The sequence below is a fragment of the Coturnix japonica genome, chromosome Z (assembly GCF_001577835.2).
Source record: "Coturnix japonica isolate 7356 chromosome Z, Coturnix japonica 2.1, whole genome shotgun sequence".
NCBI lineage: Eukaryota > Metazoa > Chordata > Aves > Galliformes > Phasianidae > Coturnix > Coturnix japonica.
Genome location: NC_029547.1, coordinates 54,548,599 through 54,562,705, shown reverse-complemented (window position 1 = coordinate 54,562,705; position 14,107 = coordinate 54,548,599). Strand labels below are relative to the sequence as shown.

Below are 14,107 nucleotides of genomic sequence, written 5' to 3'. Positions count from 1 at the left end.
TGAAAGCATCCAGAGGAAGCACCAAAGCTCGTGATAGAGCTGTGAGGAGAGGCTGTGGAAAATAGCTGCTGAGAGATGACCTCACTGCTCTCTGTAGTTCCCTGAGGAGAGAAGCAAAGTGAGGTGCTGGGCTCTGCTTATGCGCACCAGCTGGGAACAGCACAGAGCTGCACCAGGGAGGGTTGAAGTGGGCACTGGGAAACATTTCTGTACTGTGAGCGTGATCAGACACCGGCACAAGCTTCCTAGTGAGGTAGTTGATGCCCTGTGCCTGTCAGTGTTCAGGAGGCATTTGTATAATGCCCTCAATAACATGCTCTAATATTTGGTTAGCTCTGGAGTTGTCAGGCAGACTAGATAGATGATCTTTGAAGACTGCTTCCAAAAAAAACTGAGCTCCTCTGTTCTGCTCTATTCTGTTCTCCCTCTCAATTTAATACTGTTGCGTTTAGATCAGCTACAGAAGTTCCACAGACTGCATACTCCTGATAGCCCACGCTATCAGCTTATGCCATTTTCTAGCCCTGGGAAATCTGAAAAAGTGCAGAGCAGGACTACATCAGATTGTGATTTAGGGACAGACCTTTTTAGCAAGAGGTTTGGGCAACTACTTTGCCATCTCCAGCTATTAAGAATCTAGTGATTGTGTACCAAGGTCTTCTATGCATTTCACAGGGAGCTCCAACAGACAACCTTAAACCATGAATTCTGAATTAGCAGCAGTGTGACACAAACCCTGTGATTTTGTGGGTGTAGTCAACACTGCCAATAGTTCAAAAATAAGTTATTTACCTAATAAGTTATTTACCTGAAAATGGACCAGCAATCCAGCAGATGAATACATTATGACTCTATGGCAAAGTTTTCAACAATACACACATTCTTTCATTCTAGTTTACATAGTTTTCTAGTTTATCTAATTTTCCTAATTACTCACATTTACCTTATATTCTCCTCTAACCATCTCCTCCACTCAATTATTGCTGATTTTTTCATCTTCCATCATTAATCTTCCTTTTTAGCATCTCTTTCAAAACTCTCCTTTTAACTTCAGTTTCAAGAAGACTACAACTGAAACACAAAATGACAGAACGTTTAGGCATTGTATCTGCAGCCTCTCAAAAAATGCATGAATTACAGACTGTACAAGAACATAAGTGGAAATTCTTTTCAAGAGTCTGCATTTTTTCTCCCTCTGATATGACACAAGATTTATTTCTATGCAGTAAAAGTACTATCAACATATAGACCGATTCTGGTAAAACAAAATTATCAGGGAATAAATAAATAAGTAAATAAACAAACAAATCTTCAAGATTCAGTATCTAAGTACTAAGATAAAAAGTTCTACCTTCATTGCCAAAGGTAATCAGCAGAAAGGATATTACAGCAATTGAGAGACCTTTAACATTTCTTAGGGAATAACTTAATAAATCCTGTAAATTGCAAAAGACACTAAGCAGAATGTTACAAAGCCCCAAAGAGAATCTTCTAAGAATTCATAATGCAGAAATAATGTGCATTAAACAAGATGAAGATTTAAGGAGCTTTTGAAAAGAAAAGAACCTTAGTGGCCAAAAGTGAGTTGAACATTCACTATAAAAGTAATTAAAGGCCTGTCTCTCTGGTACCTTATTGTAGTGCCCTATGTATTGGTAAGATCTTGCTTAAGTATAGAAGATGATGAGGCACTGCTGTAAGTTTCCTGACTGTGGTATAGCAGGAAGAAAGTAATGTAAGACAATGACAGTTTTCAATTCAGTATAGCAAAATTTCAGCAAATATTTCAGCAATATTTTTCTGAAATACATAACAAAACAAAACAAAAAGTTTTCAAATGAAAGATAAAGTTCAGCATCAGCAAGTGACAGACAGGTGAGTTAGATAAAATTAATAGTGAACTCTGAATTCCCAAATAAATAGAAACCTAGTTTTGGTAAATTCTGATACTGCCAATAACAAACTACGGACTGTTCCTTTTCCTCAGTTTCATTTATGGAGCTCTAGTACTCACAATAAATAAATAAATAAATAAATAGACCAAACAACCCCAAAACTTATCTGAGAATGAAAATTATCCAGAGACAGAAAGCATCCAGGGAAAAATTCAGATGAGGCAGATTCTGGCAATAACCGATACTAAATTAAATGCGTCTTCCTCTTGTCCCTAGGAAGAATAAGTTAAATTTATTCAAATATTAATATTATTAACGTGATGCTGTATTTATGTGAGAGCATATATACATTCATATAATACTCACACAATTATAGTAATAAATCTATATGTAAAACCACACAATGTCTATGTTGTAGTGAAAATTATATTACTGCTTAGATGTATGAAAAATAGATGTCAAACCATTATAGATTTCTTGTAGCTTAGATTCATAGATTTACTTATGGAGTATACACATTAAAAAAAATGGAGAAAAAAATCCAATTTTGTGCAAAGTTGTTCTTGCTTATAGCCTAAGAAAAAAAGACTACACTACACACCAAATACAGTTGTGGAAGTAACTGAAACACTCAGCCTCATAAGGTATTTGCACTTCATACAATATAGCAAAAAGTCAGCATTCATTAAGAACTGGAGTTCATAACTACTGATATGTGCTGAACACATTCTGTACACAGTATACATACATATGATGAGAATGGATATGATCAAGTCCTGGGAGATCATGTCCTATTTTTCCTTCACCCACAGATCAAGTCCACTTGAATAGAATGGAGGCACTAGAACTTAATTTGAAGGCTATATTTGCTACTGTATATGGCAGACTGCTGCAATTGCATTTTCTGGGTAACAGTACAAAGCAAGAATTTCAAACTCCAGATAAATATTCACACAGCCCTTTGCCAAAAACAGGATGTGTATGCCATGGAAGATGAGATCAGATGGAAGTGGAAAGCTTGATTTTACAGAGAAGTGCAGTTTGTTGTCTAGACTGGATATTTGTATACAAATCCTCAGGATACACATCCCTGTGTAATTGCTATTAAGAACTTTGGCACTGAATCTTTTAGGTGATGAACAATATCACCATGTGATTTGCCAATAAGATTTCTTCAGACACTAAAAAAATAACCTAGTTCTGTTTCAGACCAGGAGAAATCAGGCCATGAGTCACACCCCAAGCAAAAAGCAGCTAAGCAGACCAGAACCACTGGCAAAAATCCACTTATACGCCTAGTTCTGTACTCAGTTCAGATCTCCTCAGGATCAAGTATACTGGCAACATACTCAACAAGCATTTTAAGGGGCCTAAATTTAACCCATAAAACATTATTGGGTTAAATTTGGGCTTCAGCATCTTATGATAGCTTAAACAGAACCAATAGTGTTCTAGCAAGGAAGAGGATTAAGATAAGAACTAAGGACCCAGGCAGCCTTACAGAAGCCACCAAAATGTAAGCAAAAATTTGGCAATCTCATAGAATACAAAGAAGGTACAGTGGAAAAGGGTGGACTCTAGGAGATACAAACATTCTCCTTTTGCAAGAATGAATAAATACAGGAGTAGGAGGTAATCAGAAGTAACATATGAACATATCTGGAGAAAGAAAAAAAAAAAAAAAAAAGAGTTTGATTATGATTAAGATAAGCTACTTCTTTTCCCTCTGTGTTATATTGTTCAAGGAAAGGAATTTTTTAGTTTAAATGAAGAAGTGAACAGTTTCATTTTCCTGGTCTCACATTATTAGCTGCCATCACTGTGATGAAGCTGCCATCACTACTACAGTTTGCCTCAACAAATAGTGCAGTGAAATCCTATTTCTGTAACAGAAAAACTTTCTTGAAAGGCATAGTGCTTAATCAGGAGTATATTTATCAGAGGACTGGGTTTAAGTGCTATGCACTCTTTGTTCTATATATTATCTTTGAGTCACTTCTTGTTTTCACTTCTTCAAAAAACAAAACACAGTTCAAACCAATACTCATCATGGGTGACCTGAATGTGATGTCTGTGAATAAAGTACATCTATCTTTCCTGTTGATCCTGCTCTTTAATAATCATTGCTCTGTACACTGAACATATACACTGCCCATCAGAAAAACAACAAATCACCACACATGCGTCAAACAAAACTAAAGCTATTCTCTGCTGGATTAAGTGAATAATTTCTTTTGAATCTTGGCTTTTTTCAGTACTGTGTAATTCATAGACAAATAGGATGGTTTCCAAGGAAACTTAAAAATACACATTTCCAGCCCACTCCAGTGAGCATGGCTGCCCCCCACCAGCTCAGGCTGCCCAGGGACCCATACAATTTGGCTTTTGGCACCTCCAGGGATGGGGCATCACAGCTTCTCTGGGCAACCTGTGCCAATGCCTCACTGTGTAGTAAAGATTTTAAGGGAGTAATGAATATTAGATTCCTGTAATACTCACATAATTTGACCTCAAAGCTTTGGAATAGTATTTTAGATTTCAGATTTGTACATAATGAACCTGAGAAATATATGTACTTTAACAGTATCTTTTCCACTCTTTTTGATTCCTGGAAATACATCTGTTCTGACATGAAAGAAAAAAATAAAAAATAAAAATTTAAAAAAATTTAAAAAAAAAAAAATCAGGAGGGAGGAATTTAGCTATTCCATCCCCAAGAAAACTACAAAATGCCCATGAAATGACCTCCTGCAAGCTTCAGAACTTCATATTAAAAGCTACCATATGCCAGCTACATGCAACATCTCTTTTTTTCACTCTCCATAAGAAGAAACAAAGTTTTATCTTTCCTGCCACCCTCAGGCAAAGATGCGAGAGGAACAGCATGTTAACACTAAAATTAAATGCATTACTTCACTCTCTTAGCATAGAGACAGGTTATTTTACTTACATGATGAAAAAAAAATAAAGCAATGCAAGATAGAATTGTTAAGTCAAATGCCAGTAAATCTGTCAAATTCCATACTCATATCAGCTGTGTACACTGTGAAGTCAACTAATTAGAAATGTTGCATGGACACATCAATAGTTTTAGCATGATCTATTCAAGCTTATTTGCCAGTACGGCTAGCTTCTTCAAAGTATAATCAATTAACTGAACAGAATTTCAGCTAAGATACATGCTTTCATTTTTGAAACTTCAAGCAAGTTTTTAAATCAAAACACAAGACAAGAACTTTTTTCAAAATAAATTAGAATATAATGTCATTGCATCATAGCTACTGTATCACTTGGTCAAAAAAGAAATAATGCATTGAAAGATTTATACAAAACAAAAAATAGCAACAGTTGAATTAACATTTTAGCAAATTGTCTGATACACAAAAATAGCAAACCTTTAGTGCAAAATGTTTGCAACAATGATTTTAGGAGCAATTTTGTCTGTTTGCTCTTACAGATTTATTTTTTATTTATTTATTTCCATCTCCACAAACGGCAGAATGATAGAATTACCTACTATGGAAAAGATCAAGTCCAATTATACATCCAACCATGTGAGCTACTCACTTTAAGTAGTTTTCTGGGCAGGAAAAAAATAAACAAACACTTTCCTCCCAGAAAGAATGGAAATTCTTTCTTGCTATGATTTTCAGAAATGTCTCATTATTTTGAGTGCCTGCATTTGTTAAACAACTTGTTTGAAAAATGTTAAGGAAACAAGATTCTCAGATCTCCTAAGACAATTATGTTTGGGTTCCCAAGAAGACAGAGACACAAAATCTTCAGCTTTCTCTCAATGTGCCTAAAATCACCCAAATTGATTTGACTTGTTCCCAGATGACTAACAACGGACAGGAAGCAGTTTGGAATTCTGAATAAAGTTAAAAAGAAATAAAAGTGTGAGATTAAAATTGATACAGAACAACCAAAAAAAGAATAAAAATAAATTAAAAAAATCAAGGTTTCAAAGAGTTATTTCTGTTCACCTGAGGCAGACTTTGCAGTCAATCCAAGGAACACCAATGTATCAGTGGTTATAACTCTGATATTTCCTACAAGCTAATGTACAGAAGAACCATTTTCTAAAGTGTAAATGCATAAAGCATTTCTAAAATAGTAACAGAAGACTTTCAGGTTATCCATCAAAGGAAATTTAGTGAGAAATAAAATATATTTATTTGAAACCGAGGGAATTTTGTCACATTAGGCACCACTGCCCTCTTCAGTCAAGCAGACATTGATTTTATACACCATTTAGACACTGCCTGATAATTTCCCAATAAAATAAGCCCCCCAAAAAACAAACAAACAGATAAAGACATTTTATTCTGCTGTTAGGAAACCTTATTCTCATAATAGCAGAATGTGATGTGACACTGTACTCAAATACCTTTTCTTTACAGTCTGCTGTAATGTCATTTGCTGAGATGATGCAGGGTTTTTTTATATGTACCTACACTATGAAACAATATACGTTTCTTTACACACTTAATATTTCCTCTCACTCATACACCAGTCTGGGAAATATGCCCCTTTTACACAGAAAGACTGTAATACAACGAAAACACTGCAGGATGTAGTCACAGTTTTCACTCACTTCATACCTGATAAGGTAATTAAATGATCACATTTCTCAGAGTTCAGTTCTATGATGGCTCAAACAAGTTCAGCCCCATCAGATAAGATCCAGCAGTACAATCTCCTACCAGGTCTGTAGGATGCAGCTACCCTTGCATGAAGGCCTTCATGCACCTCTTGAGCCAACCTCCCCTGTTTTTAATTTTAACTTTTCTGCAACACTCCATGAACAGAGCAGCTTCATTCCCAAACCCAAACTGACTGACCTCACATACACGTGTGGTACTACACTCTCAAACCAAGAAGTCATTACACTAAAGGAAACAATTCACAGACACATTGGCTGTTTCCTGGATTCCAGATGAAGTATTATTTGTGGCATCCAGGATCAAAAATGAGCTGTAGGGCAGCTTACTGAGGCAGTCTACACATCAATGCCAGTTAAGGGAAGTGCTGGCACTTCCTAAACCTTTTGCACACAGTCAGATGCACAAAAAGGTTAATTGCAGCCTTGTGCAAACAATGTAAACTCATCTAGACTGTGAACTTTTAACCAATTTAGTTCTGCTTGCCTCTCTTTCTCAGGACGGCATCCATTTGGCAGCTTTCTTGTGTATTCCTTCTTCATTAAAATGAACTACATTCTTCCATCTGTTATGAACATTAGGCAATAAGCAAGTACTTAATTAATGTTAAGATAAACCCCATGTGAGGGATATGTTTTTCCTTTTTTTTCATCATGCTTGCATCTGTATTTAATAGATTTCAGAACTGCTTTGTTGTTTGGATGTCTGCCTTTCTCCCTCTCTTCTTTCCAGTAACTTCTTCCACAGAACTGACTACTCACTAAATGCATTTCAGTCTCAATTCAATTCAGACAAGACAAGGAAAAAGATCAATCAAGATATGATTTAAATGAAGCCAAAATAGCAAAGGCACAAGACTGAAAATAAATAAATAAATAAATAAATGTTTTAAAATGGTTCAACTAATATCCGTCTGTAATTTCTATAAAGGAAAAAAAGTAACAGCTCTAGTAAATAAAGCAGATCTAAGTTGGGAAATTGGAATTATTTTAAATTCTAATGTGGCAATTTTTACATTGGCATACCACTCCAAACTAAGCTTTCTACTCACTTTGAGTACTTGGAGGCTGTGAAGTTTCTGTTTCTGCATGACGAAATTCGCTTTGTAAATAGAAACAAAAAATAAAACAACCAAACACTCAAGTTCAAAGCAGCAATACCTTTGCCTCTTTTGTCTTTGCAATCCATCATACCATATCCATCATTAAACTAATAAACATTTCAGAAAAGCTTTCCAAACAACTTCATTTTCCTGAGACTATACATGAGTTTCATAACTCTGTATTTCACTAAGAATATGAGAAAAATATTTTTGCCCCAACAACCAGCAATAACTTGAGAACTGCTTCATCAAGACTCTGAAAGACAGTAAATTGAATTGTTATGAAGCATCAAATTTTACCTAGATCAATAACATAGTTTAAAATTCAAGTAATTATCACCTGTGGCTCAGTTCCCCTTTTTCATCTGAAACCAAGTGCATAGGAATTAATGACAATTTTTAGTTAGCAACCTACAGAGATACTGAGCACATGAATGACTTACAGGGTCAGACTAATGAATCATCAGTTTTTTCTGGCTTCGTCACCTGCAAAAGGAAATGTCATTTAAGGAACCGACACAGCTCTGGGTCACAGTCTGCAGTCACTCCTCCCCTTCTTCCCAAAAATTCACAATTAATGTACTCAAAAAACTGTTTCCCCTCATTCTTGAGGCTGCACAATTTCATTCTGCAGCATTGATTCTCTAAGAGCTGAGACTGAAGAAACATCCCACTCTAATAATAGGAAGCCTCAGCCTTATGGCCAGTGTACCTAAATGACTCTTGCATTTTCGTCTGTTCTTGCTTTGCCATTTCTTCTATATGAGTTGGCACAGACAGTATTCATTGTGACTTTCTGCCTCTCCCTGCCAGCTGCTGGAGTTGCTTAATAGCTACAAAGCTTTATCCCTCAAAAATTCAGAAGAAGCAGGAAAGAAAACACAAACAGCAAGGTCAGGGCTAGCAAGAAGCACATTTGGTGTACATGTTTTGAGGTACTTCATCAAAATACTGTCACAGAATCTGCCATGTGAACCACAGGGTAGAATACACAGCTACATTTAAGAGGATTTTTCTCACTCTCATTCAATTGCAAACCTTCTTCCCCAGACTAAACAGCCCCAGTTCCCTCAGTCTCTCCTTACATTGCATATTCTCCAAGCCCTTCACAAGCCTTGCTTCTTTGGACCTGCTCCAGCACAAATAACACTTTTAAGAGGTTGCCAGTTGACCAGTTGATAATGAATTTTGAAACCACAACACATTGATCTACAGATAATATCTATGGCACTCAGAGGGAGATCTGAAGTACTTCTGTAGTAAGAAGGAATTACTTGGCAAGAAAGTGTTAATAGTTTTTTTTTTTTAATTGATATAAAAAAAAACTTGCAATGCAACTTTTGACCTTGTATGCATTCTAAAAACTGGACAGGAAGCAGCACAGGTAAAGAGGAGCTCTAAACAGTGATTCCTGCAGAATACTGTCAGTATCACATACCTAAATAAAAATGTCTAATATGAAAAATCACTGGGCAATTTCAACTAGAAAATCAACTCATAGTGATCAGCCAAATTGAAGAGTTGCCCTTTCATTCACCTTCCAGACAGTCAGCATTAGAGTGGCTTTGCAAGTACACTAATAACTGACAACCCATCTTTTAAGGAAAATAATAATAATAATAATAAACCACAACCATGGATGCCTACCTCTGTCTACTCAGAAACAAGAAATATGAAATCAGGAAAAGCTTAAAGAGAAAATCAAGACTTTGTTCAGGAATTAAATTATATGAAATGCAAAAAAAACTGTTAATGACTGTATCAGGAAATTCTTTCTGGCACACACAAGGAGCATGGACAGTATTTTGTGAATTGATCAGCTATCCCAGGACTGCCTTTGAGGACAAAGAAAAATAGTCAGTGGCTGTACATTTGGCTTCTCAGACATAAAACACAAGGTTTCATTCTCTCTTTCACTGATCAAAAAGTCAGTGCTAGCTGAAGGCTGGAAGGATGGGATTAATTGAGATGTTTATGGTGGTCTGATCCTCTGTTATGACACTTCTGCCAAGACAATACAAAGCTAAACACAAGTCACATGTTTGGACTATATCAGTGCAAAACAGCAGTCAAGAGTTCAATTCCATCTTGGTTCTGTTCTGGTCTATACCTGAGGCAGCAGCAAAACATGTAATTCTGTGCTCCTACTCTGCGCCTAGCTACCCTGCATCTATGATGATGAAGGTTATCACCCATTCAGATTTATTAGTACGTCTAGGCAAGTCTGTTAGCTGATCTGTATTAGAAAACTCCTAGCATACAAAATGCTTACACTAATCACAAAGTTATGGCACTGCTTTCAAGGGACTAGTTACCTCCAGCTGGAATGCAAAGATAAGCTGCTGAAATTAGGTTGGACACTGCAACCGCTCCATCTGGACCAGTTGCAGCCTGCACAGATCTGAATATAGCCTGAAGCATCTCCCCTTCTGACCTATCTCTATTTATTTCGTGCAATGGGTGGAATTGAAAATCTCCCAGAAAGCATCTCACTAACCAATATAAAAAGCCACTGATGACATCAACATACGAATGTATCTACTGGTGATAATGATAGCTACTCACCTGTTAATACTTCTAATGCTGCATAAAGAGGAATTTGCTGGAAAGAAACTGTGAACACTTATAAAAGAAATACTTATTTACCAGGAGTTGCATGAACAAGGATTACAGGAGACAATAAATGTCTTGACATGTATGCATAGGTAGGCTTTCTCAGCTCCCTTCACCGAGGGGGCCTATCATACATTAAAGAATAATGTTCTGTTTTGAAAAGAAGAGGGACCCTGAGAGAGAAGGAGTAAGTAACAGTTATATTTAGTACAAGAATTAGGGAACAAGCAAATTACTTCACAATTACCATTAAATACAAGTTCTCATTGCCTTACATGCAAATCTCTCCATGCTGAAAGGAAGCTCTTACTGCAAATTATGGGCATAATATGCTATATGCTTCAAATGGTTGCAAATCATTGATCATACATAAGCAGACCACCTCTACAAGACAAGGAGCTGAATTAGTCAAAGCATGAGTAGAAGGCTTTTCCTGCAATTTCTGGTTATCTACCATCACAGAATCACAGAATCGTAGGGGTTGGAAGGGACCTCCAGAGATCATTGAATTCAACCCCCCTGCCAAAGCAGGTTCCCTACACCACATTGCACAGGTAGGGTCCAGGAGGGTCTTGAATATCTCCAGACAAGGAGACTCCACAACCTCCCTGGGCAGCCTATTCCAGTGCTCCATCACCCTCACCATAAAGAAGTTCTTGTGCATTTTCATGTGGAACTTCATTTGCTCCAGTTTCTGGCTGTTTCCCCTTGTCCTGTCTCCACACACTGCTGAAAAGAGTCTGGCCTCGCCACTTTGCCCCACACCTCAGATATTTATAGACCTGGATCAGGTCCCCTCTCAGTCTTTTTTTCACAAGGCTAAGCAGATCCAGTTCACTTAGCCTTTTTTCATAGGGGAGATGCTCCAGGCCCTTCACCATTGTTGTGGCCCTCCGCTGGACTCTTTCCAAGAGATCCGTGTCTTTTTTGTACGGGGGAGCCCAGAACTGGACACAGTACTCCACATTAGGCCTTGTCAGGGCAGAGTAGAGGGGGAGGATCACCTCCCTTGACCTGCTGGCCACGCTCTTTTTAATGCACCCCACAATACCATTGACCTTTTTGGACATGAGAGCACACTGCTGGCTCATGGCCAACCTGTTGTCCACCAGGACACCCGGGTCCTTCTCTGCAGAGCTCCTCTCCTGCAGGTCATCCCCCAGCCTGTACCAGTACATGCAATTATTCTTCCCTAGGTGCAAGACTCTACACTTTCTTATGTTAAACCTCATCTGGTTTCTTACTGCCCAGCTCTCCAGCCTGCCCAGGTCTTACTGAATGGCAGTACAGCCTTCAGGCATATCAGCCAATCCTCCCAACTTCATATCATCAGTAAACTTGCTGAGGGTGGCCCCTACACCAAGGTCATTGATGAAGATGTTGAACAAGACCGGATCCAGCACCCACCCCTGGGGGACACTGCTAGTTACAGGTCTCCAACCAGACTCTGCAACACCAAAGAAGACCCTCTGTGCTCTGCCAGTCAGCCAGTTCTCAACCCACCCCACTGTCCACTCATCTATCCCATACTTCCTCAGCTTTGTTATCAGGATGTTGTGGGAGACAGTATCAAATGCCTTGCTGAAATCAAGGTAGACTACATCTACCATCCTCCCCCCATCCACCCAGCCAGTGACAACATCACAGAAGGCTACCAGGTTTGTCGAGCGTGACCTCCCCTTGGTGAACCCATGCTGACTACGCCTGATAACTTCCTTTTCTTCCAATTGTCTGGAGATGTCATCCAGCATGAGCTGTTCTATCACCTTTCCAGAGACAGAGGTGAGGCTGACTGGCCTGTAATTACCTGAATCTTCCTTCCTGCCCTTTTTCAAGACCGGAGTGACACTGGCTATCCTCCAGTCACCTCCCCTATTCTCCAAGACCTCTCAAAGATGATAGAGAGCAGTTCAGCAATCACCTCCGCCAGCTTACTGAGCACCCATGGATGCACTCCATCAGGTCCCATGGATTCATGAACATCATCTCAGACACCGTAAAGATAATGACTTCAGGTAGTAGAAATATATAAGAATGTAAAAAGAAACTGGAAGAGATGCTGCTAAAATCAGTGGTATTGTAAGGTTTGTTTAATCTACCTGACATAATCAGTAAGAACAATAAATGAATTGAGTCAATGCTGCTAGTGCAGGCGTGCAGAAGACATTTTTAAATCATTTATTTGTGATATAACTGGTAGAGAAGTGCCAATGAGGAACTATTGTTGGTCTAATGCCCAAATACTTTCAAATTCTTGGAGAAGTTTTGGCAAACTTTGGATTGGGTTGGTGCTCCAATTACAAATGCCCATCTTAGGTGGATTCAGTCAATGACATGAATGAAGTCTGTGTAGACTGTATTATAAATATATCTTCACTGATATCTTGGTGCCAAGCAAGTACTAAATCTACTGTACATGAAAGTGGTAATGAAACTAGAGGTCACTTGTGCAGAGAGTTTCACAGAAATGGTTTTCATTCAGCTCACACATCAGCAGATTTTCATTTTGGCATAACAATCATTGCAATGGTCTGCCATTAAGAGTCTATTACAAATCTCAGAATTATCAAGACAGCCATCAATACAACCTGTAGAGACCCTTTCTTTCTGCATGAAGACAGTTACAGTTCTGTTATTGTAATGTAATCTTTCAGATACAAATCTGTTTTTCCAGTGCTACAAGGTCATTTCCTCTGAAAATGAATTGATTTTACTGCACAATGTTTAAGAATTAGAAACACTTCTCAGAATTATGGAAGCAGTACTTCCTAATCATTTGGGTAGTTTCCCTACCGGAAGAATAATTGTCAATTATTCCAAGTCAATAATTTGGTTCCATGAAGACTAATATTTTTTTTTTTTTTTTTTTTTTTTTAATAGCACAATGTGTTGTGGCAGGTTTATTTCACAAGAAACCCATGAGAAAAAATTATCAGTAGGAAATAACAGTCTATCCAATTTATTTAAGTTGATCTGCTTGAACTAGAAAGAAAATTATATTCTCAAGACCCATAGCTACTCCTTCTCTAAAAATAAAAATAATAATAATAATTAAAAAAAAAAAACCTTTCATCTGTGACTTACTTTCAAAAATATATTGATTTTACTTCCAAAGTTAACTCATGTTCTACTCAAAACACTTTTAAGGTTGGAAAAATTTTTACATTATTGGGACAAATATGAGCGTAAAATTTTAAATTTGAGGTATTTTAGATGTTATAGAATCTTGAGATAGTTATATCTATTGTGAAAACAAAATAAATCATCATAATCATCCTTGGGATCCTGGAAGCATCACAAGGTAACTGACAGATAATATATAGCAAATAAGTAAAACTGGAAGTTTACTTCTACACTACTATAAAATTATATATGTTGTTGTTTTGGATCAATAAGCCTAAGAAACAAAAACATGAAGGCAACTTAAAATACATAACTGAACAACATGGTCTTGTAAAAATCTATTTCCATGTAGAAATGCAGATTCTAAGTAAGAGCAAATCTTACCAGCCACACAAAGTTGTCATAAATGAGACAAAATGAGTATGCTCAGTGCCATAGAGACATAGCAATTTGCTTGGGGCTCACTAAAGAACTGCTGAAGATACAGATTACTACAGAGCAACAAACTACTGAAATGTTGTTTTCATGAGTAAAGATTTTAACCAACAAACTGTACTTCCAGTGAGACAGTAGTGTTTGAATTGTTCATATTTTTCTTCTATTTGCTTTTCTGTCAAATAAATAGCTTGTGTTGAGTAGTGCTCAGTAGTCAGCTCCATCACTTCTCTGGAGGGAACACAGACAAGCAAGTAAAGACGTAGTTTTCTCTA

At 37.4% G+C, this 14,107-nt stretch overlaps 1 long non-coding RNA gene across 4 annotated transcripts in view; it reads right to left on the bottom strand.

The window, feature by feature from the left end:
- The window catches only part of LOC107306511, a 34,100-nt gene extending 25,952 nt beyond the window's left edge, over positions 1 to 8,148 (bottom strand). For all 4 annotated transcript variants that reach the window (XR_004305604.1, XR_001552169.2, XR_004305605.1 and 1 more), the window contains exons 1-2: positions 8,105 to 8,148; positions 944 to 2,167 (exon numbers count right to left, since the gene is read on the bottom strand). This is a non-coding gene — a long non-coding RNA (uncharacterized LOC107306511). The remainder of the gene's footprint in view (positions 1 to 943; positions 2,168 to 8,104) is intronic.
- Between the last annotated feature and the right edge of the window lie 5,959 nt (positions 8,149 to 14,107).